At 41.3% G+C, this 27603-nt stretch overlaps 1 long non-coding RNA gene and 1 pseudogene across 1 annotated transcript in view; both read right to left on the bottom strand.

Moving 5' to 3' along the window:
* LOC105718029 (uncharacterized) overlaps positions 1–27603 on the bottom strand; it is a 41065-nt gene that overhangs the window by 10129 nt on the left and 3333 nt on the right. The gene's annotated exons all lie outside the window — the stretch shown is intronic.
* Positions 13829–14314, bottom strand: LOC135274986 (large ribosomal subunit protein eL21-like; annotated as a pseudogene).

Here is a 27603-nt window from a genome sequence, read left to right on the forward strand (position 1 = left end):
GCATCGCAAAAACCTAGTCCTGTCTGCTCTGTCGGGTCGCTCGCTGGAACATCCCCGCCAGGGGCCGCGGGCGCACGTGGTGCGCGGAGAAACCGCGTGCGACGCGAAACTACGCGCGTCGCTTCAAACTGGCGCGCGCTGGCCCTTGCTGGGCGGGGGGTATACTGGGCCCCTCGGCAGGCAGATCTAATCCCGCCTTGGCAGACAAGACTTTCTCGCTACCGCTCTGAGCCGTCACCGGGTAGTGCTTACCGCACGGACAAAACTCGCCGAATTTCCTAAAGAAATGTCTTTTACACTCCACACAGTCACACGACCCCCCAAGGACTCTGGGGCCGTGGGCAGACCTGACGGAAGAGACTTGGATCTCTAACCGCCTGGGAACCTGGCCACCCTCTCCCATTCCCCTCTCCCAGTCGCACCCAGCTCGCTCCCTCCACACCCACCCCAGCACTGTTAGCTTGCCCTGCGCCTCCGCCACTAACTACGCTACCTAAACTTTCCAAAGTAAAGTTTTCTCGCGTGTTGCCAGCTCAAGTTCGCCCCAGCTAGCGCTGGCAGGAGGAGAAAAGGAGTCCCTCTTCCCCTCCACCTATCCTCCTCTCCCTCCCGTCCTCTCCCTCCCCTAGGAGTCCAAACCTTGAGGGTGGGAGCGCGCGGCGATGGAGCCCCCGAAGGCACTGACTGTGCAGGGGATGGAGTTCGTTTCTCATCCCCCACTCTCTGTGCCTTGGTCGTTCCCGCCCCCTCCTCCCCCACCTCGCTTTCGGCGGGGAACTGCGGGCTTGTAGTTTACTTTTGATCAAATTTATTTCTCTTTCTTAAGATTTTTTAAAAAGATCCCACCCTTTCCGAGCCTCGCGAGTCTTCTGCCTTCCAGCTCCCGGCGTGGGGCTCGGGAAATGCACCCTTCGCGCCGGGCGGGTTGTCTCCTGAGTGGGGGCCAGGGGCTCCCTGGCCGCGATTTCTCTGGCCTGGTTTCGTCTCCCTAGGAGACCTAGGTCCTGTTGTGAGGCTAATTCGTGCGGGAGCTCGGCCTTCCATGCCTTTTATCCCCAGCCTCACCCGAAGCTGTCGATGGGTTTTGGGGGATGTTTGAGAGACAGCAGTGGATGGGAGACCCTGTTCTGACACCTTCTTGAGTTGTTTACACATATAGGTAATTAGAGACAGAAAAAGCCCCTCCTTCAAGGTTCTATAACTCCTTGCGCATGGCCAGGTGACCATCACAGAAAGCGCCCCAGCTGGTTAATTTGTGGCCTATTATGTTTTTATTTTGCCTAGGATTAAGAAGATTTGAGATTTTGTAGCCAAATTTACTACCCCGAGGCTTCAACTTTCAAACCAGCAAGCCAACGGGAATGTTTCGGTGAAACTGGATCTTCTGCGCTGCTGGGACGCGTGCGGGGAATAGAAACGAAATCCGTCGCCGATGGTGTGGCGCGGACTGCTGAGCCTGGGGCCGCTGGGCGGGCTTTTCTGAATCCCATCAGGGTGGGCTTAAAATCGAACTTGGCCCCGCCAGGGTCGTAGTCTGCAGTTAGCCTAGATTTTTCCACGTGGCCAATGAGTTCCTGTGACAGGTAGCAGACGACACCCGTCCTGAGCGACGTTCCCAGGGGCAAGCGGTTTCAGGAGCACCTTTGCCTTTAGCTCAAGGTTAGTGGGGTGTCGGTTACCTCGCGTGACTGCGGATATGAAATCTCTACCCAAAGCAAAGATAGCTACAAATCCTTTCCCTCAACTTGAACATCGGGAGACTTATTCCGGTCCCCACCACGAGTCTCTTTCCAGTGCTAGGGCGAACACGTGCCCCACGTGCCCCCACGCGCCCGCTGAGCGCCCTCCTTCCCGCGGCTCACGCGCAGGCCCCACTCCGACTGTGCACGCCGGGGACCAGGGTCGCGCCTCCTCACCCCACAGGCGAGGCCTCCCACGCGCTAGGTTGGTCTGTGCACCACTTGGCCCACGTTGCCACCACGGCGGTGTCAGAGAAAGCCCTGCAGAGGGTCAACTCGAAAGGCTGGAAGTTTCTAGGCTCCTCCAATTAGCACCCAAGGAGAAGCAAAACCCTGCCGCGGTGTTCTAGGAACCCCTAAGTCATCTTTGAAAGACAGTTCGAAGGGGCGGGGGTGTGAGGGGGGAAAATTCCGGTGAGGGGGAGGATAAAGTTATGGATGTAAGCTGCCTCGCTAAACTCTTTACCTGACCACCTTCATGTCTGAGCAGTTGACACACTGGGCTTTTAAGTCCCAAATCTCACGGAGACGGGCCACAGGAGAAGCACCCCAATTCCGCAGAGCCAGCTGTCGCCCGCTGTCTCCGAAAGTGGCAGCCGCACTTCGAAGGGCAGAAGCGCGGCTCTGATTTGCGTTTGCTTCGAATATAAAGGATCCCGGTCACAAAGGAGCCCCCACTTCCCTTTCTCTACTCCACTCTTCTGTACTCTTCGCGTAGCCTCAGGCTGTTTGATGGCATTTATTTATTTTTAAGCTCGGGCACCCTAGATTTCACTGGGAGATTTTAATGCAAGAATGGAGAAAGATGGGATTAAGAAAAAGGGCTGGCTGTGTTCTAGGGCAAGGCTAGAGAGGAACTGAAAATCGAGGGTAGATGGATTTGGGGGTGTTTTAGAATTTCATTTCCCACAGAAATTACCTCATTTGCACCAGAACCTATTTAAATTATTGAGACAGAAGGAAGCTGGGAGTCTCTGCAGGAACAAAAAAGTCAAAGGCTTTGGAGATACCCTTTTCTCCTACCTCTACTCAAATAAATAAAAAGCAGCTCTCCTTTCAGTTTAGTGACTGTACCCTTCAACATGCTCACCTCTGCTGCGAGAGTGTGTTAAAGGCCAGTTCCCCGAGGGAGGCCAAGCTCAGGAGAGTGACCCAAGACAGGCTCCCAGAACCCCTAGAGCTGGGCTTTTTATTCTCCAGGACAGAGCCTGGGAAGGGCCAAAGGCGAAGCTGCAGTGCCTAGGCTGTAGGGGGTGGGAAGAGTGCCCCAACTACCCCCTTCCTTCAAAGCCCCTCTTCTGCTGGTTATTTAAAACCTCAAGTTTGTATTTCTAATCTTGATGGCTATGTTGTTCTTTTTTTGAAAGTAGCAATGTAGGTTGGTAGTTCTTTTAGTATGTATGTCCTTCATTTGCTTTTGTTTGTAGGATTTTTTTTTTTCCTTTTTGTCTTTCCTTTCTTCACCCTGCAGTCTTGGCAACCCTGGAGGAGGAGGTTCAGTGGGGAGGATGAAATTGACCCGTTTATTCTTGTTAATCACGCACAAAACAGTATAAACACTGACTCTCAATTATTAATAGGATCCTTCTATTAAAAAAAAAAACAACAGTCATTTAGGTACAGCCTGTTAGGACTGAGAAATCGATAATACTGGTGAACTAGCTAATTCTGTCCCTTTAAGAAAAATCCATAAAGCTCTTCCATCAGCCCAGTGTCTGGGAAAGAAGCAAACTAACTGCTTGGAACAAAAGAGACAAAGAGGCCAAACAACAAAACAAACAAACAACTCCCTCTCCTCCCACCCCTCCTGAGACAACAATAGACTAGACACAGCAAGTGCAGATACCGCCCGGCTCCTGTCGACCTGCCAAGTCTCCCGCATTTGGCTGGAGACTTTTTCTCTCACCCCACTCTCGCTCCCCCATCGCCCCCCTCTCTCAGCCCTTTCTGTCTTTCTCTCTGTGTGACTCTCTCTGTGTGTGCCTCTCTTGGGGTCTGGCTATGGATGTGTGTGTCTGTCTCTGTTGTTTTTGCTTTCACTTGATGTCGCTCTCTGTCTCAGGCACCTTAGTGTTCGTTCTCTCTCTCTCTCTCTCTCTCTCTCTCTCTCTCTCTCTCTCTCTCCCCCCCCCCCCGTCCCCCTTTAAAGGTCCTCAGCATATTAGCATACTCTGGTATTTATTTACTTATTTGCTAGGCCATTTCTGTAGCATCTCCTAACTGCCTCCTCAAAACTTCTGTTTCTTCCAGTTGTCACGGTGGCCTATTTTGTATTTTGTTTGCAACACTCTCTGCCAGGAGGATGCTGAAGTCCATTTGCACTTCAGTTTTTAACCATTCTTCATGTTCAGTTCTTTGCTCTTTCTATAAGGTTTTTGGCACGCTTCCCCCCCACCCCCCTTATCCCCAAGCAGCCCTTTCTCTGCTTCTTGGCACTGCTTGGGACTCTCATGCATGCCTGCCCTCTTTCTCTTACTCCCTCTCTCTTGAGGCCAGCCCCCTCCTCCCTGTCTCCCAATCCAGCCTTTTTCTCCCTCTTCCCTCCTCCACCAAACTTTAATAAAATACTGTAAACATTTTTGCCTGGGGTTGGCTTTTCTTTATAAAGTGAACCTAAACCTTCGTAAAGTGGGAAGGGAGGAAAGGAAAGAGGAGACTGCAGCCAGCAGAGGCTGTAGCATGGAACCAGCATCCCTGCCAACAGCCATATCCCTTTCACACTTTTTTTTTTTAAATAAACCCTTTGTGATAGCATCTCCTTCTGAAGCATCTGTGTCTGCTACAGGGAAAACCTGGCCATGTCTCTCAACTGGGCAGCAGGGGTGAGGCTGAGTGTCCAATAGGGAGGGCAGCTGCAACTTCGGTCACAGCACTCTCACCGCAGCCCATGTCCACGTCTTCTTAGAGAAGAGCGAGAAAGTAGGGGGTTCTCTGGCAAGGCGGAGAGGTCTTCGATTCTTCCTCAAGAGAAGTATAGCATGGCTACTTGAAAAGAAACTTCTCCAAGGATGGTTGACTTACAGTGAAAGGGGAAATTTCAACTGTCAGAAGATTGTGGGAAAAACAGGACTAAACTGTTTATCTAAGGCAGAGCTGAGAATTCCCACAGTTAGGTGGTGCAGGGTTGGCAAAATGGTGGCATCCCCTCGCCCCCCGCCCCCCCCCCACCATGCTCACTAGGCAACAGAAACAGGACAAACTATTTGGTTGGCCTCACCCCCTTTTCTTTTCCTCCTTTCTTTAATAATATACAGACAAAAACATATGAAAACAACATAAGGGGCAACTCTGAAGGGAGAAAACTCATTTAGTCTGAGAAGAGTATGAAAAACAGAAATAGGAAATGTACCCTCATTGTTTGGTTGCTTGGTGATAAGGGCAGTATGAAGAAGCATTGATGTTATAAAACACACATATGCACATGCATATACACATGTGTATATGTATGCATATTTAGTTGGTAGCGACAACTTGTCAAGAGAGGAAGGGAGGAGTTTTAAAATCAGCACACATAGTTTGAATAAAATTGGCCACTTATTAGCTAGGTGACTATGGGTAGCCCACTATACCGTCCTCACAGTGGGGTTCTAAAGACTAAGTGGCATTGCATATATGAAAAAGCCAAAAGCAATGCCTGGCACGCAGCCCGTGTTCAGTAAATGAGCCTCCTTCCCTCTTTTTCTTCCTTCTTCCCATCCTTCCTTTTCCACTTCTTTTCTTTCTTCCTTCTTTCCTTCCTTCCCCCTCCCTTCCTCCCATCTTCCTTCCTTCCTTCTCATTTCACTGGCTTTTCCCCTGATCTTTCCAAAGGTGTAAGCAAAGGGAACTCATGCAAATTGCCCCAATTTTCAGTTCCTAAGGGAAACTTTTGTTGCTCCTTGAGTCCCAGTATTGGAACAGTGCAGACCCTACAGTAGTCTACTCTTTCTAAGCCAAATACTACCTGAGATAATTTGTTCTTGGGTGGGATTATTTGTCTACATTATTCTACCCCCTCATCTAGGTTCTTTATTTTCAAACAGTTAATAAGAGAGACCTTTATCCAATATCCAACCATTTATGTGTTTTCACATGCCCAGAGAGCTTTTGCTCTTGGAGACATACTAAAAATTGCCCCATGGCCAAAAAGCTTAAGAAGTGAGAAACAGAAGAGAGTATGTTTCAATGAACTCTGGTCCTGACCCATAACTTTCCAATTGGGAATGCTGTTTTCTTGGTATTTTGACCTTGTCAAAATGACTGATTTTTTTTTTTTCCTCCAGAGGCATCACTCTCTAGCTAAGCAATGTTTCTTGAGTGGGGTTTGGGGCTGAGACATCAGTGCATCTGGAAGCACTCACTGATGGAGATGCCTGTCCTGGCCTGACTGTTGCTGAGATTCCCTCTGTTTCTTTGTCTTCCCCAGAAGCAGAACCAGGTTGGAACAGCAACTGGCAAGCCTGTGAGCCATGGATGAGCCCCCAACTTCAGTTGGTGGGAAAGTGAACACATAAAAAATGTTCCCACCTCAGACTTCCTTTTTCCATGGGTCTTATTGTCTGTTCTACAGATACCCCATTTCCACATCTCACTGGCTTCCTGTCCTATTTTCCTGTTTCATCGGAGCCTTGGCAACCAGTGAGCGGCACTGACACTGGAGCCTGTGCTGGGAGGTGATCAGTCCCTCACAGACCATTCCCAGCACTTCTGATCCTTCTCTTTGCTTGTCTTGCTACTTCCCAGTTTTCACTGAGGGCCTCTGCTACGAATGACACAGATGTGGAAACCTGTTTCATCTTTCTCCCTCCTTAGGCATTCCAGTTTCCATGTGGCACCTTTCTGTAAACTACAAAGAGAGCTGTCCATCCTTCCTGGAAGCACTCTTTTTATTGCAGATTTCAACTCCCATGCATTAGGTACCAAAGGGCACTCTACAACCTGTACAATCAAGCATGGGGACTCTAAATTCCCCAGTTCTGACAGCTGTGAGTGCTGGTGGCACTTAGTCATTTAGGGATGTTTCCCTCAAATGGGAAAGGCCACAATATGTGATGCTGGAAGACTAGCAGATACTGAAGCCTTCCAAAGCCTTGTCTTGCATTCATCTTGGGCTCTTACCCAGGAAGAAGCTTGAGACTGGGTTTCTTTATTTTGTCTTTGACCTACATTCCCCATCTACTAAGGCTTTATTGCCATACCAATGGCAGGAAGGTATTTGTTACTGCAATGGGTACAACGAGTATTAATGTATAAATAAGAACCACCACCGCCATGGCCATTGCCCCCCACACCCTGCCACCTCCAACGCTGGTCAGTTCTCTGTTCTTTCCGTGACTTTACTTCTAGTAGGCTAGTTTTTATACTAAGCCAGTAACTCATTTCCAGACCACCTGAGACGTAGCACTACTCTTAAGTTGGCATAACTGCCTACAGAACGAAAGTTAAGTTTAGAAAAAATGCCAGGCATAAATACCACCACCAGATTAATAGATTCTAAACCACATCATTCTGAGCTGGCAATGTAATTTGCATCCTGCACAAGGAAAAGGTTTGAAGAGCAGTCTGTTTCCTGTTCGAGAGAAAAGTTTGCTCTGCTTACTAAGTTACAGCCATTCTGTATGGACCCCTTCTATAGAACAAGAAACCTCTCAATTTAGGAGTCTTTGGAAAAACATTTTATCCTTTGAGGTGGCTCCTAACCCTGGCTGCACATTAGAATCATCTGGGGAGTTTTAAAGTTACCAGTGCCTGGGCCTCTCCTCAATCCAATTAAATTAGAATTGCTAGGAGTGTGGGGTGGGCATCGGTATTCTTTTTAACAAGTTCCTCTGGGTGATTCAAATGTTTAGCTAGGGTTGAGAACTCTAATTTATAGTTCAAGAGAATAGTGCATCTTGGTGAAAAACCCCCATTCTTTTACTAAGTATGCAATGAACTCCTATTATGGGAGACAGTTTGCTGAAGACAAAAAGATGAAGTCCGTAGGCCCTAGGCTCCTTAAGTTAAAATTTAGTAGGCAAATGCTAATGTGCAGATGTCAGAACAGAACCTCTAGAAGCAAGATTGACTGCCTCTAAATTCTTACACACAGCATAGGACTGAAAGAGCCCCAGGTTCCAATTCAGGTTCTGTCACTAACTAGAAAGGTGAGCTTTGGACAACTCACTTGACCTCTTTGGGCCTCAGTCTGGTCATCTGTATAAAAAAGTGGCTGGACTGAAAATTCCATATACTCCAGCCATACAGTGCATTCCTAAATTCTCAGAAACCCATAAGCGTAGCCAGACAATTACCAAATACTTTGGAGGATGGCTCACTGACTCCTGCATGCCACTGACAACCGTCTTTCTGATGTTCTACCAAATCCCTTTCCAAAACCCCAAATATCAGGGTGTTAATTTTTAAATAATCCTGGGCTCCCCTAATTCTCTCCCCTAGTCTCTTACAAATTAGCAGACGAAGAGAATGGAGTAGTGGTAATGTCTATGAGCAGTGGGTAATGACTAACAGAAGTTTATCCAGTTGGATAAATGTCTAGTGGATTGCTGCTGGGGTCAGTGTTAGTTCTGGTCTTAATTAACATCTTCATTAATAGTGTGGGAGAGGGAATAAACAATAGCTAATGATATTTGCAGATGGTAGTAAATTTAGAGGTGTTGCTACTACCAGTGAGAGCAGCAACAGCCATGGGGATATCAGAGATGTAAACAAGAAGTGATTATAATGATGTTTGTTCTGGAAAAGGCAGAATGAAATGTTTACGGGGAAAATGACAGGGGAAATTGGGAAATGATAAAAGAATCAACTATTGCCATTCTTTGTAACTTGGGTGTGCATTTAGCAAATGGGGCAGCTAATAGCCTTACAACTTCTGTTGCACATACTGGGATGCTGTCCTGAACAACAATATTAACCACAGCAACAACAATAACAGTAATAATAGCCAATATTTTTGAGTGCTCACAACAGGTCTGACAGGGTTCCAAGTGATTTGCATGGAAGCAATTTTTGTTCCTGAAATGACTCCGTTCTTCTAGGCTTTTTACATTTTGTAACAGGAGACTTGCTATGGATCTGGAATTTCTAGATGTGAACAAACCTGTGAGTTTTAGGGGAGAGAAGAAGTTTAAAATGGGATGGCCAAGTAAAGTGGAGAACGTGGTGTGTCTTCTTTTCCCAGGCTCCTGAGCAGAATCTTTCCATCTTTTACTTTTCCTATCCCCAACCTGGCTACCATCTTTTCTCTATTTAGGCAATTTCTGAGTTAACATGCTTGGTGACGGTAGATGGAAAACTCTTGCAAATGTTCAGAAAGAAAGAAAAAGGAAGGAAAGAATGGAGGGGGAACCAAGGGGGGAAGGAGGAGCAGAAGAGAGGAGGAGAGGGAGATGGATAAATAGATGGATGAAGGAAAAAAGTAAAAAAAACCGAAAGGGAAAGAAGAAAGAATGAGGGGAGAAGGGAAGAAAGGAAGGAAGAAAAGGAAAGAAGAGAAAACCCTAATGTATTGTATGTCTACCACAAGTCACACAGTAGCACAGGGTGATGAGCTAGGTACATTTCAAGTGTTTTCTGGTTTAATCTTTGCTGATCTAATTCTCACAATGACTCTCTCTAGTATTATTAGCCTTCACTTCTGTAGATAAAATAAAGGGAAGTTCAGAGGTTAGGTCACTGGCTATGAACACATAGCTGATAGGTTGCATAGAGATTCAAACTCCAGTTGTTTTACTCCTAAATTCATTTTCTTTCCAACCACAAATATGTATTTTCTTTTCTTTCAATTTACTCCTGCCTGGGTTAATGGCAACATACAGCTACTCATAGAGCCAGAAGGTAGAAATATTAGAAGAGAATCTACACCGAGGAACAGAGGCACAAAAGCAGAGTGGCCAGTACCTGCATTTACTGCCCAGTCTAATGTAATTAAATTATATAATTACATTTTGAAATTATAAAAAATAGAATTCACAAACAAGAAAGGTTTCTAGACAATGGAACCCATAATAATATGGATTTGACCTTGAGGGAATTTGGCAGAGTGCATCAGTGTCTGAGACAAAAGTAAACTGAAAAGAAAACCAATTCAATGTATAACAGCCAAGACTCTTCTTGGGAAATGTGGAGCCCAAGGCCAGATGGATGCCAAAGGTCTTCAAAATGACATCAAAGGAGATTTAGGAAGTTGGAAACATGTGGCCTGGGCATGTGTCTCCTGCCACCCCAGTGGGGCTCCAAATGCCAACTCAGGGTTAGAAATTGAGAACTGAAATTTTAAAGTGATGAGATGTGCACTTCTGAGCATATACATAAAATGCCTAATTCAAAGACTATAGAGCAAACACCGATGTAATAATGACCCCAAGTCAAGAAATACAACATTGCCAACCCCCTACTCCATCACCTCCCTCTCCTGAGAGGTAAGCATTATCATGATTTTTCTCACCATCATTTCCTCGCTTTTACTTTTTTATTTTGGTTTCAGCACTTCTGTATGCCTGGTTTTGAACTTTATGTAAATAAAATCATATTGCATATATCCTTTTTATGACTTATTTCTTTCTTTCAACCGTGTGTTGTACATAAATAAATACAATGCATTTATCCATTCTGCTGTTGAGGGAACTTTTGGTTGTTTTTCCTCTGGAGCATTTATGATCAATTCTACTGAGAACTTCTTGTATATGTTACCTGCTGCACATGTGCACGAGTCTCTTCCGGGTAGGGGCCAGAAAACTGTCAGCTACAAGCCAAATAGAACCTGCTAACTGCTCTTGTATGGCTTGAGAGCTACGAATGGTTTTTACATTCATAAATGGTTAGCAGAACAAAAACAAAGAATAATAATATCCCATGACATGTAAAAACTATGTGAAATTCAAATTTCAGTGTCCACAAATAAAGTTTTATGGAAGCACAGCCAGACTCTTTGTTTACATATTGTCTGTGGCTCCTTTTGTGTAACACTGGCAGAATTGAGTAGTTGCAACAGAAATGGTATGAGCTGCAAAGCCTAGAATCTGGGCATTATGGCTACATAATGCCCAGTTTAAACTGAAATATTCAGCAGTGCCTTTTACTTAAATAAAAAGAAAAAAAGCAAAAAAAAAAAAAAATGAAGTGTTTCAATGTGGTGACTACAGAGCATTAAACCAAGCACAGGAGCCTTCTAAACCCAGGCTCTGTGCCACTTCTCAGGTCCATGCCCATGAAGCTGAGCCTGCTTAAAATATCTAGTCCTTTACAGAAGAGGCTTATGGATGCCAGCTCTAGAGCATATCTCTAGAAGTGAAATTGTAAGTATCTTAGAAAAAAATGAGTTGCTCTATGCAAAACACCCAGCAATGCCCACTTGTAAGCATTATCATAAATAGAAGGCTCTCTTCCTTCCCACTTTCCACCTGGGTTTTCCCAGGCCCATGAGGTTAGTCTGTAGAATCTTTTTCCAAAAAGGTCAGATGCTCAGCTGGTGGTCAGTTACTATAATAGCTGATGACAATTTGGTTAAATTCCACCATAATCCCACTCCTTTCAGGGCTCATACATTTATAAAAACATATCTTTGAATAAAAATGACTTTTATGCCCAAAGGAATGAAGGAATTAAAATCCACAGGCGCTAATTGCAGCTCCAATTTGTAATAGTGTCTGTCTGAGCAGACTCAAGGTTTCTTGGAGAAAACTTGTTAAAAACAAAACAAAACACTAGAGGAGTTCATCCAAAGGTAATAGTGAAGGCACAAATCTGGAAAACTAACACTACCTGATTTCAAGACTCTTCTTATAATGACACAATAGTAACTAAGACAGTGTGGAATTGATAGCACTAAAGACAAATAGATCAGTGAAATGGAATAGAGGGACAGAAATAGACCCATATGTATGTGGATAACTAACTTTTGACAAAGATATGAAGTCAATTCAGTGAGGAAAAAAAGTCTTGTCAATAGATGGTGTTGAAACAATTGGATATCCATGTAAAAATAATGAATTTCAATTCATACTTTGCACTAAATACAAAGTTTAAATCAAAATGGATTATAGATCTCAATATAAAAGATAAAACTATAAAAATTCCAAAAGAAAATAGAGGGAAAAAATTTTTCGTGATGTTGGATTAAGCAAAATGTCTTAGATATGAAACCAAAAGCTCAATCCACAATTTCGACCTCATCGAACTTTTAAAATTCTGCCTTCTAAAGAACCTGTTGAAAGATTGAAAAGCAAAACCACAGTGTGAGAGAAAATGCCGTGAATCAAACATCTGATAACAGCTTTGTATTCACAGTATACAAAAAACTCTTTAAAAACTCAGTAAGAAAACAACCCAGCTTCTTCAGTGGGCAAAAAAATTTGAATACATATTTTACCAAAGAAGATATAGAAATGGCAAGTAAGCGCATAAAAGGATGTTTAACACTATTAGTTATTAAAAATACAAATATTAAGGTGATAATGGGATATACTACATACTTATTAGGATGGCTAAAAATAAAAGGACTTGATCATACTAAGTGCTGGTGAGGATGTGGAGGAATGGGAGCTCTCATACATTGCTGGTGGAATTGTGAAGTCATACAGGCACTTTCAGAAAACCATGCTGACATTTTCTTAAAAAGTTAAACATACAGCTGCCATATACCCAGACTTTCCATTGCTAGGTATTTACCCAAGAGAACTGAAAGTATATGTTCATACAAAGACTTGTACATGAATGTTCATAACAGCTTTATTTGTAATAGCCAAAAACTGGAAACAACCTAATTGTCCATCAACAGGTGACAGATAAATTGTGTTATACAATACAAAGGAGTACTACTCAGTAATAAAAAGAAATGAAATATTGTTATGACGTGGATGAATATAAAAATTATTATGCTGAAAGAAAGAAGTCAGATGAGAAGAGTACATAGTGTTTGATTACATTTACATAAAATTTTATAAAATGCAAATCAAGCTATAATGATAGAAAGCAGATCAGTGGTTGCAGGGAAGGGAGAGAAGGACAGAGGGATCACCAAGACGCACATAAAAACTTTTGGAGTTAATAGAAATGTTGCCTATCTTGACTGTGGTAACGGTTTCATGGGTGTATATGGATCTCAAAACTTATCAGTTAGTACCCTTTACACATGTGCAGTTTATTGTATGGCAGTTACATCCCAATAAATGTGTTTTTTTTTAAATATTGCAACATTAAAAGAGTGAAATTGTAAGCCTCAAAGTAGGAAGAGAAATCTGCAACAGATATAAACTGGCAAAGTGCTCATATGTAGAGTATACAAAGAACTCCCACAAATCAACAAGGAAAACATAGAAGAGTGCAATTAAAAATGGGCAAAATATTTGAACAGACATTTCAAAGAAGATATCCAAATGGTCAATAAACAGATGAAAAGGAGCTCAGCCTCATCAGTCATTTGAAAAATGCAAATTAAAACCACATGGAAATATTACTATATGTTGGAAATAAAAACAAGTATAGGGTCTTGATAAAGATGTGAAACAAAACTGATATACTGATGGTGGGAGTATAAATTACTACATCCACTTTGGAAATCCATTTGGCGTTATCTACTAAAATTTACTGTAGGCATACTTTATAATCCAGAAATTTTACTCATAGGTTTATACCCCAAAAGAATGCATAATATGTATACAAGAAAACATGTAGACAATGTTCATATCTCATTATGTATATTGGTTGGAGCCAATATATTGGAAACAACCCAAGGTTTGTTGGGTATAGAATAGACAAACTGTGTTGTAGGCATACAATATAATTCCAAACTACACTGTGGAAAAAAACAAAACAAAACACTGTTACTGCAATAGCAGGGAGGACTCTCACATGAAAGGCTGAATATAATTCAGATATAACAGAGTAAATATTTTATGCTTTTTCTTATGTAAAGTTCAAAACTAGGCAATACAAGTTTGTATTGTTAGAAATCAGTACAGTGGTGGTTTTTGGGAAGGATGTTAGGGCTAGTAATTCGCAGAAATTGGGAGATGGTTTCTGCATTGCCAGTAATTTTTCATTTCATTTCTTTTTTTTTTTTTAAACAGTCCAGAGGTTTTTTGTTTTTTGTTTTTTTTTATATATACCTATTATGCCATAAATTCATAGGGAATAGGTTCCAGCAGCTCAGGCTCTTTCCTATTGGTTCTCACAAAGTGGGCTTCTCTGGGTGGAGCAGGCTGGTGCTTCAGTTGAACCTGGGTACCTTACTCTTTGACTTCTTTCTTTTTCTGATCATTTTCCTTCACAAGTTTCAGGAAGCTATCTCAGCTCTTAGAGTGCTTGATGTGCTCAATACGCACATTAATTCTCTTGGCAAGAATCTTGCCCTTAACTTGTTTGTTTACAACAATGCCAACAGCGTGCTGGGTAACATTGTAGACTCTTCCAGTTTTGCCACAATAACATTTGTGGGGCATTCCTTTTTGAACAGTATCCATCCCCTTGACGTCTACGATATCACCTTTCTTATAGAGTCTCATATACGTGGCCAAAGGAACAACTCCATGTTTTCTAAAAGGCCTAGAGAACATGTATCGAGTGCCTCTCCTCTTTCCCTTTGTGTTCATCATTTTGGCGAATTATGGGAAGATGGCAGTTCCAGCCGAAAAGCAGTTTTTCATTTCTTAATATGGATGGTGGTGACATGGAAAATATATCTACCCATACACTCATGATGTATACTCTTCTATATACACATTATATAGAAGGTTGTTCTTTTCGTTGTTATATAATATTCAATGGTATGACCACACAACAATTTATTTTTTTAAAGCACAGAGAAGGGAGACAAGGCAATCACTTGGGTCTCACTCTTTAGGGATCCAAAGTCTTAGGCCAAGGCTGCTGAAGTGACTCTTTTCTCTTGAATGACTAAGTCTTGACCAGACTTTGGTGTAGTGTAGTTGAGCTATAAAGTTGCCCACAATATGCCTCCCCAATTAGGGAGCTGTGGGGCCTAGAATGAGCCCTAAGGGAAGGAGATTCTAATGAGCCCTGAGCAACTAGAATGAGCCCTAAGGGAAGGAGAAGAGATTTCCAGGGTGGGTACAAGCCACTTTGTTGAGTGGGAGGATGAGGAAAGAGGTGCAGAGGTAAAGAAAAATTCTTTGTATAATTCATGGTTAAAAGCTGAAGCTCTAGAACCACATTTCCTGGGTTCAAATCCTGCCTCTGATACTTGTAAGCTAATGACCTTGGGTGATTTATTTATTCTCTGTGCACACAAGTCTTCTCATCTGTAAAACGGAGACAAGATTACACCTGTAATATAGGATTATTAGTAGGATCAAATGAGTTAATGTGCTTAATAAGTGTTACGATGTGAAAGTGAACATTAGCCAGCTTGAAAGGGCATATATCTCTCAAAGCATTCAGGCTTGTGGGTGCTGACAAGGAGAGGCAAAGGTGGTCCTAGATCAGCTGCCAAAGCTCTACAGTAGCATTCTTTGGAGGCTGCTCCATCCTTTCTCCTCTCTAGATACCCCTGATTGACTCTAGACTGTACAAAAGCTTTTTACACTCTTCATTTCCTTCTTTTGATAAAAACCTTCCTGCAAGTCTTCTAGAATTATCAGACCACCCTTCCAACCTCATTGAACAAACTGGCAAGCTGATGGCTTCAGGACAACACTATACAAGCTCTAGGTTTCTATTAGCTATCGCCTCATTTTCCCTTCCCACTCCCCATCCTGTCTCTCTCTTCCACACTAGAATATCATTGGTTTTGTTCATACTGTATCTCCTAGGCACAGCAGGCACTCAAGTTGTTGCCTGAGAAGTGACAACATCTTCTTCAATAGATAACTTACATTGTTTGTGTTGGTGGGTTCTGATATGTTCTCAATTCTAAGCATTTGGGCAGCATCATTCTATGTCTGTCACCAAAGCACCCTTTTGGACATTGTTTCGGTCCTCACTGCTCCTGTCTCACTTTGAGCACAAGGCGTGGCATAGGGTAGGTGCTCTGTAAGTATTTATGGAGGTACAGTTGCTTGAGATGCTATTAAATTTCCTACCTTTCTAGGAAGAACCTAGAAGTAACCTTGAGAGAGAAACTGCCCCCTATAAACTTCAAACTGCAACACAGTCTACTTTAAATCCAACTTTCTTGGCATCAGGGAGCTGGGAAGAGTACTCTTGGTTTTTAAAGTATAATTGCAAATAAATGCTATCACAGGCCTAGGAGCACTCAGACCGCGGGATCTGGTCATTGTCACAGACCATATCTACTCCTGTTTATCATCTCTCACCCTATGTGAAGAACGAGGACAGAGAAAAATAATAATCTGATAGATTCAGAAAATATTTATTGAGAAAGGACTATGTTTCAGAAACAGTCCTACATATTTTGACAAATGAAAAGTTTTGATCCCAAAACAACCACACTGAAGCGGGCCTGGTTTTCAAAAGTTAAGGGAACCATGGTTAGGAATCATTACATGCCTTGTCCAGAGTCACATAGCCTTCGGGTGGCTAAGTGAGGATTGGAACCCAAAAAGTCAATGCCTCCAAGTCCAATTTGAAAGACTATATTCCATTACTTTCAGAAAATACTGGAGAATGAATATAATCTTTTTACATTGTCATGCCTGGTTTTCAACCCAAACTGGTTTACCCAGCTTGATAAGTTCTTTAATCCCCACAGGGTATTGAATGAATCCTGGCTATATCCAAAACTCAAATCCACATTCAAAGAAGGAAGATCTACCCCACTGATAATATTTAAAAGAATGTGCCTGGGGTTTTAAAGGCAATTTCAAAAGAAGAGTAAAGTTGCTTTGAGGCATAGTGGAAAAGCCTCCAAGGCAAGTCCTGTGACTGGGCCCCACTCATCTAGTAGTTTCAGGTCCACGCTGCATAAACAATTAAGCTATGGCCACGTGCTTGGGAATTAGAACAATCTGGATCATGAAAGCTCTGACCTTCAATTGGTACTCAGTCTTTCCAAACCTCCAGTTCCTCATCTTTAAAAGAGCTTAGATGATACACAGTTCTGAGCACAGAGCAGAAGCATAGTGAGAACTCAGTAAATAGTAATTATTATCACTTGCCTTGATACTACTTTTAATCTAAAGTTGGGAGAAGCCACTGCCCCAGGGAAGCCTTTCTTAATTAAGGTGCTGCCATTGGTCTAAATTGGTCACAGAAGAGAAGATCCAGCTTGTAGGTAGTCACTTAAAATGCCCCCCCAAAAGCGTGTGTATCTAGACCTCAGGGAAACTCAGTACAGAGGGGCTGGATTCCTATATATGAAGTAGAGAAACTGAGCTGCCCAATTAACATGGTGCTTTCATCAGAATAAGGGCCATTAAGATCACATCTATGAATAAGCCTGGAGCCGGATTGAATATGGACCTCTTCTTCGCCCACCAAGAGAGTAACTGTAGACTCAACGTGTACATAATGTACGAGCTTCTCAATTATTCACTGTGTTGACTCCGCAGCACTCTATGTGTGTCCTCTGGTCTACCTCCATTTGGGAACAAAACCTTGAGAGTGGGTGTTCTGTCTAAAAGACAAAGCACTGCAAGTACAAACTGCACAGGATGCTTATGATGATAAAATGGCAATGATTGTCATCAGATCCCATTTTCTAGGCAAATTTCTAAGAATCGTACAACAGACATGTGGATCAGGCATTTTTAGATGGTATGCATTTGTTATTTTCAGAGAATTGATTTATTAAAACATAGCTAAAAACTATTCCTTTAAAAAAACTTTTTGCAAAGCTTTTCAAAATCTTAAAGTCATTTTTAAGAAAAGTTCTTGGTTGCGCGAAGTATCCTGATTTAGTGATCAGAAAATATGGTCTTGTACAATGATGGAATCTATTTTTTAGGATGACGATTATCTACTAGGGTATTGGTACATGATCACATTTCTGTGAGGTGTGTCAGATAGGAATATTATAAAGAATTTAACTTTTTAGTTAGGTACTTCTTTTATCAATTAGAGTAGATTTGATGTTATCTCCATAAAGTGATCATCTTCCCTCACTTGGATTCCGTTACTGGTTTTTTGTTTGTTTGTTTTTTTGAGATGGAGTCTTGGTCTGTTGCCCAGGCTGGAGTGCAGTGGTTTGATCTCAGCTCACTGCAACATCTGCCTCCCGGGTTCAAGAGATTATCCTGCCTAGCCCTCCTGAGTAGCTGGGACTACAGTTGTATGTCACCAAGGCTGGCTAATTTTTTGTATTTTTAGTAGAAATGGGGTTTCACCATGTTAGCCAGGGTCTCCTGATCTCATGATCTGCCCACCTCGGCCTCTTAAAGTGCTGGTATTACAGGCATGAGCCACCGTGCCTGGCCTGTCACTGAGTTTTTAATAAGAGAAAGATGAAGAGTCACTGTGAGGGGCATCAGGCGTTTGGCATGTGGACATCAAATGTTAACCATGACCTGGAGCATAAAAGGTGATGAGCAGCTATGCTGGGACATTTCAGTCTATAAAGGAGCTTGTGGTCATGGCAGTTCTGGTGCAGCTGCTCATGCTGGCACACAGAAGCCCCTTCCTCACAAGCTCTGAAAAAAACATTAATACAAAGAGCGCTTGTTTAGAGTCAGGAGGTATCTTTTAGGATGCTGGCACTGCAACTAACTAGCTTAGGAGCCGTAAGTAAGTCACTTTACCTCTCTGAACTTTTTCGTCTGTAAGAAGAGCATTTGTCTAGATCAAAAACTGTATACTCAGGGGTAGAGAAAGCAAGTCAGAAACCTAAATGAGGAAAGTGGGCCAGTACGGTACAACCGGGGGCAATGGGGACTGTGGAGACCAAGCCTCATCTGGAGGGGGCAGTTGCTACTCCACTCCAAACTACTGGTGTTATGTGCAACTCCTGGCCAAAAAGTCTCACCTTCTCCTTTTTCAAGAAAAGCAAAATATCTAGATTTTTCAGCAAAATATACCAAGTTTTAAATGTTAACAGTAAATATCAACATTAAAAATTTAGGAGGGGAAAAACAAAAGATGGTTCCAGTTTTGTTTCTTAATCTCGTCTACAGGTTTCAAAAGTCTCTTTTAGTTTTAACAAGTTTACAATTCTGTGACCACTTGTCACTAATTTCACAATTTTGTGACCATTTACTAAATATCAACAATATATTGAATAGAAAACAGAAAAAAATAGAAAAGTGGAAAAATTACAAACAAAATTATGTTCTGTTTTAACTATGCAAGATTATAACTATGCAATCATATATATATACATATATATATATAAGCAGATACAAGATCAAAATATATGCACATGAAACAAATTTTTTAGGTGATGGGACTGTGGGTAGATATCTTTTTGATCTTGTTAATTGTTCATTTTAAGTATCTCTACTATTGTTCATATAACCAAAATTAAAGATAATGGTAAAAAAACTATATATTGAGGGCAGCTCAGGGTCCCATGCTGTGGCTTACACCTATAATCCTAGCACTTTGGGAGGCTGAGACAGGAGGATCACTTGAGCCCACGAGTTTGAGACCAGACTAGGCAACATGGTGACATCCCATCTTTACTAAAAATGTAAAGAATTAACCAAGCATGGTGGTGCACACCTGTGGTCCCAGCTACTCAGGAGGCTGAGGTGGGAGGATCCTTTGGGCCTGGAGGTCAAGGATGTAGTGAGCCCTGATAGCACCACTGCACTCCAGGCTGGGTGACAGAGCAAGACCTTATCACAAAAGAAAAAAAAAGGAGGGGGCAGTTTCGTTGGTGCCAAATATGAAGAGAAAAAGGGAGAGGCAGTGACGTTAGGTATGTTCTTGAAACTTGTATTTCCATTCTGACCTCTATATTTGTCAATCATCCTTGAACAAAAAGTTGGTAAAAGAAGGCAGTACTGGTTGCATGCTAGGTAGATTGTTTGTGCCTGAATTTTCCATCTGCCACTGCTCCTTTATCTCTTTCTTCTGTTTACAAAAGTATTTCTCATGTCATGAGCCATAGTGGTATCAAAATTTTCCCAACTTTGTTAGTTTGGCTTTTGAATATCTTATGGGAGGGTTTTGTTTTGTTTTGTTTTAGTGGATGAAGTGGGATGGGAAGGGTGGCTGACTTATTGTCCCTAATTACATTTTTCTTTGGTTTCTATTAACACTATTTTCATTCTACAAGCCCACATCAGCTGCCTGCAAAGTGAGCAAAAACCACAGGTTGTTATTTGGTGTTTATTTGAAGGTTTTCAAAACATCCCATGGGAGAGTTACTCTTTTCTAAACAAATTTGGAGGAAAATATTAGCACAAAGGAATAGAAGACCTTCACATTACGATGCGGAGATCCTCAAAAACCTATCTATGCTTGTATGGCAGCACCCAGCCCAAGGTTCAGATCCATGCTAAGCATGCAATGTATGTTTGTAGTAGGAATGAATTCTTCCTCTACTCCCTGGGCTGCACCTAAGATTTCTTACTGATGGAATACCAACACAAAATATAGTTATTGATCTTCTTTAAGTAAAAGGAAACTTGAAATGATATCAACATGTTCTAGATACGCCAACAGGAACCTGTGACACTGGGGACATTTGGCCACAGGATTCGAATACAGGGGACTTGACACTGACTTTCTTTTGAACGTGGCCCCCGCTGAGCAAAAGGCAGGATGGTCTTTTGCCAGGACTATACCGAAGGATCAGTAGACTGTCTAGCGCTTTTGTGCATCCTGTTGCCTCTCTAATTTCTGGATTGCCAGATGCTTCTGTTTTTTGAAAATGGTTAAAAAATACCTTAGTAATTCTGTTGTTTCAGAAACCTTACATATGGCATAAAATATCCTGAAAATTTTTTGAGAAAACACTTGCTTTTTCTATGCTCAATTTAATCTTATAGCTGAAATTGATTCCAATATATTGTTTTCTTTTTAAGGGCATTTTGATGGTTGAAATTCTAAAGTTACATGGAAGTGTGAATAAGCAAGATACGAAGATTAATTGCTCATAGTTTTTTTTTATAAGTCTTAAAAACATAAGTAGGCTAAGAAATGGTTGATACTTCAAATTGAGAATTCATAACAATTGCAATAAAAATTATTTTTTGAAGCTAGAAGGCATCCTGGATTTACCACTGTTGAATCAGAGAGCAGATTTTTCGCACATTGAGTCATAACTGCAGGTATTTTTTTGTAAACCACTTTAACCTGCTTTTGCAAACCTCTGGTTGGTGCATGGAATAAGTCTGAGTCTGTCTCTATTTAGCCTGTGAAATTTAACAAGGCCATAGCCTGGGGTTGGTAAGGCTACGAGCCATACCACCATCTCAGATTTTTGATGACACCACAAACCACTTGAGATTTATTATGTTAGCAGATGTCATCAGATCTATGTGTGCACAGGTGCAGCATGTAGTTAGTGAAAGAAGGAACACTGCATGTGTATATTTATTTTTGTACCTATACACTCAATAGTTAGAAAATGACCCAGTGTGTCTGTCCTGGGCAGTGTGGAGTTTCAACTCCACTGCAAATGCCTATCTTGTAATTTCTTGAAGTCTTTTCCACAGATATAATTCTTTATGACGGGTAGTTATGTCTTGTAGAAAATATATTCCATCAATATCTAAAGAAGAGACATAATGAATTACAGCTAAAGACTGCTATAACCTCAATGAAAAATAAAAATTTTTACCATTATTTGTTATTTACACCTGGGTTTTCCTCTTGCAGGACAATAGATATGCATTCTCCTCTCCTTAATAAAAGTAGTGCAGGAATAGCTCTCATCTATTGAAATCTGACAAAATGCCAACATTTGGCACTTTATAAATGTCCTAATTTAAGCCTCCCTAAATATTTTTATATAATTAAGAAATATTTAAAACTATTGCCTGAGGCAATAAGAAATAGGAATATTTCCAAATTTATATTTAAAAATATAATATGCATTTTTAAATTCTAAAGACAGTTATCCAATTGTTTTAAAAGAATGTGTTTACATGTTCATATTCAAAAATACATTATGTATTTTTTAAATTCTAAAAATCATCCATTGTTTTAAAAGATGGTATATGTTTTATTTAGTATTGCATCCTAAATATGCCACTATGTTTATCATATACATTAAATTTTCACAAATTCTGGTGTAATAATGGACTAAATATAAAAATCTAGTAAGTCAGTTTGTATCCTTTAATAATATAAAAATCCTAGAAATTAAAACACACTTTTATATTTTTGAGAAATAGAAAAGTAAGACAAAATAAACACCTTTGGGATAATGACTGAAAATTACTGGTTTAGATGGGGTAGAGGAATTACTTCAATTATGACATAAAGCATTGTAATAATGCATGCCTTTTAGAAATAATTATATAGTGATTATTCTAAAAGATAAATACACACAGATGTTGCTAGTACATTTTTAAAATTCTTAATTTGAAGAAAACATACAGTAACTGCATTACCAGTTAACTGGCTTTAGGAAGAAGTAGAAAAATCTTAAGCGTTAGTGTACTTATGAAGCTTCTGGTAAATTCTATGGAATGAATTGTGCCTGCAACTTAAGGCAGAAAAAAATTACATTTAAAATCATTGGAATCACTTCAGTTAGATGTGCCAGAGGCCCAAAATGCTTAACTAGCGTTGAACAGTGCTTATTTTTAAAAAATCAATAATTAGTTATAATTTATAACAAAAGATGAATATAAAAAGATACTGGACCTTAATTATATTCTTAGAAAGACTTTCAACCCAGATAATTTTCATCTAAAAAGGAATATCTATTTTAAAACACTCCTTAATTTTTTGCATATTTATTTATATTGCAAAGTATGAAAACCAGAAAATCAGGTGATGTTGTAGATTGAAAGACCACGACTATTTGCCAATTAAAAAATCTAGAAACAACAACACGTTGAGGTGACTACAAATTGGCAAGCTCAATTTCTATAAGGCATGCTTGAAAATTAGTGTCCTTATTTTATAAACCTTAGATATCCTCTAATGATGATATGTGTCCATATTTGACCGACCGAAGAATGATGTATATAGGAATAAGTATTATTATAAGCTTCACATGTCAAAAGAAACAAATGACACACAAATAAAAAAAGATAATCTATGAAAGCCAGAACATAACATACAATGTTACATTTTATGACTAAATAATATGCTTAGATAGAAATTCTGACAGGTGACACAAATTCTAGATTTCTCCAAGTCATCATGAGAATGGAGGAAATAGTTTTCTCTCTCCTTCCCTATTCCTTTTCCCATTTTGTGTCTCAAAATATTTTCTAAACAAATCTAGATTCTCTCTATAATGTCCTTTCTCCTTTGCATGAAATGATGTAGGGATGGATTGGTAATTCTACTACGGACTTCAAATAATAACAGAGAAGACTTTCTGTGGCACACTTACATAAAAGTTTTAGTATTTGGTAACACTGCTCATGTAAGGGTTACTTACGTGTTACTTATTCCTATAACCATCATTCTTCTGTTGGTCAAGTGTTATCCTCTCTAAATAAATTTATTATTTAGCTGCATTGAATCTTTATATTTTATATTTGTTTCCTTAGTACTAAATGTGATTTACTTGACCATGAAACTACTACTAGGAAATCCTAGAATGAAAACAGATCTGTTTGTTACCCACTGGAACTGAGTGGGTAGACTGAGTTATAGCTATACTAGCTGAGTGGTTAAAATAACTTGGAGCAAGATAGACACTAAAAATTAATTTTCCTTGAGAAGTTATAGCTGAGTGTGGAGACAGACACATGTGTGTATTTCCTCTCTCCCTCCCAATCATTATTCCCTTTCTCCAAGCTGTATAGCTATATAGATACATACTGTGCTAATTTTTTTGGAGGTGAAATTGAAAACTGTTAAACTTACAGTTAAAAAGTCATTTTAAAGTTGGGCATTTTCTGAAGTCTAATTGGGTCAATCCCACTTTTAGTTTTGCACTTATTATCACTGAAAATAGCTATGTATATTATTCACATACAGCCAAACATATGCATGATGTGTATATATGTATAAGGGGAGAAAACTTTTTTTTGGTAATGAGGCCAAATGTCTTTTTAAAAAAATACTTCGTGTTGTAGGAGGTATGAACCTGAACGATGTTGTTTAAGTTGTCTAGGACTTTGAGGGTAAACATAATTGGGATTAAAATACTGATGTGCTCACATTTAGTAGAAAGATAAGTATAATTCATCGGGAGCTATTCTAGTCTCACTGGTAATCACATAATTGAACAGGATTTTTAGAGAATATCTGAAGCTATTGTTATCTGTTGTGCAATTACATAATTAGTCAGGATCTTTGTAATAAAATCTTTTCTAAATGTATGTGGGTTAGTACGAAGTAAATGTAGGGCTAGTGTTAATTTTTTACTTTTAATGGTTGTATAACAACTTAAAACTGTTAAACATTATTTCCCCACATAACTACAGATACTTAACAGTAAAATAATTGGATTACTCAAGAACTAAGCAAAAACAAATAAACAAAAAATCTCCCAACATATATTTAACTTTCCAAAATGCTGATGAAAACTTTCTTTATGAACATTAACTCACATCCAATCTCCTCTAGAGTGTTTACTTCTGGGAAGTCCGGGGTTGTATATTTCTTTGGTGTTGGCTTCACTCACTTCTAATTACTGATCTATTTTTTTATATTCACGTGGCAACCTATCAATGGTAGTCAAAGGGCGCTCTTTCTGGTCTTTTTGCTTTAATGATAACGCTGCGCCCCCGGAACATTTTGGTACTCCACTTTACCGGGAAACAAACGTGGCCTGGCGAAGTTGAAGCCAACAACGTGGCGGAAAGTGAGGAAGTAACAGCAATTCCTTAATCTTTATCATTATTGTTGTTTTAGAGTCTTTGCCCGGCGTTTTCCGCCGGGTTCCCGCTCCAGAAGGCCCGCGAGGGGCCCCTCGCCCGCGGCGGGCCGCAGACACACAGTCGGGAAGCACAAAGGCGCGGGGAACCTGGTCAGCCCCCGAGACGGGCATACCCTCGCCGCTCTTCGGCTCCACGCGGCCGCACGAAGACCCGACCCCCGCTGCCACCCACGCACCCACGCACCCACCCACGCTCGCGAGAGGCGCAGCGCGGCGCAGGCCGCCACACCCACTCGGGCCAGCTCCCGCCTCCCCGGCCCCAGACGCCCTGATGAATATGCATCGCGGCGCGCCCGCCCCCGGCTCCTCCTTTCGGTTGCCTTCCCGCCGCCAGGCGGAAGCGAAGAGCCGCGCTTCCCGCGCGCCCAGGCCGGCCGGGGTGGGGTGGGGCGGAGCGGGCCGCGAGCTGGAAAAAGAGAAAGCCAGGGAGGCGACTGCAGGCGGAGCGCGGGCCGGGCGCGGAAGGGTGCACTGCTGAGTGGCGGTTCCGGGGCAGCCCCGCCGCGGGCCAGGCCAATCCGAGGGCGGGGAAGGGGCGAGCGCGCGACCCCGGGGCCGTGCCGGCTGCATCTGACCGGCGCAGCCTCCACTCTTGGAGCAGCCCCGCTAAAACAACAATAAAACCCACCAAACACACACACACACGCACACGCGCGCGCACATACACACACCATCCTGGACGGCGTTCAAGTCGACCACGAGAAACAGCCTTCTGCAAGGGAGAGGAAGGAAAGCTGGAAATCCAGACAGACTGAAGGGCTGCCTGCTTTTAGACTTGACTTTGACCGCCTTTTCTTCTCGGGCCAAGAATTGTGGCGGTGCAGAAATTACAATTAAAAAATATATAAGACTACTCCGGATTGCTTTTTTTTTTTTTTTTTTTTAACTAAACACAAAAAGCGACACCAAAGCCACCCCTGAGAAAATCCACAAATCTGTACCTGAGACACGTCAAGTCAGCGGCCCAGGGTTCTGTTACAGACTCAAGATCTCTTTTATTTAATGCAATACAGTGCGATGGTATGTGGCTTTGAAATGATGGGTTTTGTTTGCTTCTTTTATTCGTTCCTTGCACCCCCTCCCACCCCTGGCACAGTTTTTCTTTTCCTGTTTGTGGATTGTAAAGTGGCTGTTTTATCCCTTTCCTAAATGTCATTTCTGCTTTACACGTTGAACTGTAGTGTTGCATATGCATAACTAATGCAAATATGTATGTATGTATTATTATTTAGCGTTGGCAACTTTAGTACATGTGACACACTTTTATGGCGGGAATCACTGAGTAACATCGTGAGTCCAAACGGTACAGAACGTAGCGTTTTTTCTTTTTTCTGCTTTAACTCCCTACTTTATCCCCCTCTCCCCTAAGTCGTGGGAAACAATTACTGTTCAAATGATACTTTAGTTCTACCTTGCAGGCCATTCTCTCCTCTTGAAGCATTCTTTTCTCCATTTTAGTTCACAGATATTCTCATTTGAAAATACATTTTTAAGTGAAAGTGTTATTTAACACTGATTGGTGTGTTGGAATTTTTAAAGTCAGTATTCATTCTAAAGTTTAGTCCCCCCCCATCCTCTCATCCCTGAAGTTGTGGCCACATATTGTTAGCCTTTCTTACACACCCCCCACCAACTTTTAAAAATAGATGATGGATTTCTTTTCACTCCTGTTCATACTTTTCCCCCCACCCCGCTATTTTTGCTGAAGATTTCTTTCCTCTGCCTAAGTCTGTGTGTGTCTCTGTCTCTCTCCCTTTCCCCTTGTCCTCTTTTCGCCAATACGTCTGGGACACATTTTAATGCACAATATCCCATCCATTAAGTTGTGGTGTAATATGAAGTGTGTGAGGACTTGGCAGCTTTCAGGTTGAAGGGGGCGGGGAAGCCAGTTTCGACTTTGACACAAGATGCTGAAGTGGCGTGATCAGAATTATTATTAGGGCTGTGAACATGGCCATCTTCTGCTCGGGTTGGAAGACGTGCCATTGAACTTGAGACAGGACAGACAAGATCTCCAAGTTCCCCCCCTCCCCCCCACAAGTACAGTAGCTGGCAGGGAAAAGGCGCCAAAATACACAAGATTAACTCTGACTTTTCTTTGAACGGATCTCACAGCACCATCCTTGTAACTTTAACTTCCAATATGCGGGAAAAAGTTAACTTTTGAACCCACACTTGAACAGACATTTAAATCAGCCTGAAAATGGAATAAGTCCAGAAAGTCACACATGCATGCTTATGTGGTTAGAAAAGAATGCACGTGTAAATAAGCAGGATGGACGTGTGTATATGACTGAGGAGTTCAAGATTTAATCAAAATCAGAATTAGTGTGACTTTCCAGTGCATTTACTGTATGAAGAAAAGCATTGTGAGGCAAAGAAACTAACCTTTTAAGCATCCTAAGTAAAAACTGAAAAGAGTTTGTGAAACACAAAACGTTGTGGTTTCCAGTTTAGCATTTGAGGTTTGATGCTTTCATTTAATGGTATGAATGATGGAGAAAGCGCTAGTGCTGAAAAGTCCCTATTAAATCATATGTGGGCAAAGGTCAAGCACTCCAACTCACTGATACAATATACTACAGATTCCTGCCTAAGTGATGAGGAGCACAGGAAAAGTACTTGGGCAATAAAATTACTAGAACGGTAATTATCGTTGGTGGTTGGGACTGCATTCTTGTGCGCTGGGAAAACGTTTTTACTGGCCCTGATGAATTTGAAAGCCAAGTATTGTTGAAAGCTATTTTAATAGTAAATTGATTAGCTGAGTGTTCCATACAATAAATGGTGACAGTTTCATTGTTTGAGGTCCCAAATAAATTTTTATTCTTTAGCAGACATGGGCATCCATTTAATTTTAATATGGTCAGACTGAACAGCAGCATAATTTTGAGTGAATGTGATGTCATTAACATCTGTAACTTTGTTTTTGGACTTTTTGACATTATGCAATTTGACAATATTATTGCTTTGAAACTTATTGGCTTGTGTAGTTGAAATTTCAGATACATTCAGAGA

The sequence above is a fragment of the Aotus nancymaae genome, unplaced genomic scaffold (genome assembly GCF_030222135.1).
Source record: "Aotus nancymaae isolate 86718 unplaced genomic scaffold, 86718_ANA_hifiasm-v0.15.2.pri h1tg000003l, whole genome shotgun sequence".
NCBI classification, from domain to species: domain Eukaryota; kingdom Metazoa; phylum Chordata; class Mammalia; order Primates; family Aotidae; genus Aotus; species Aotus nancymaae.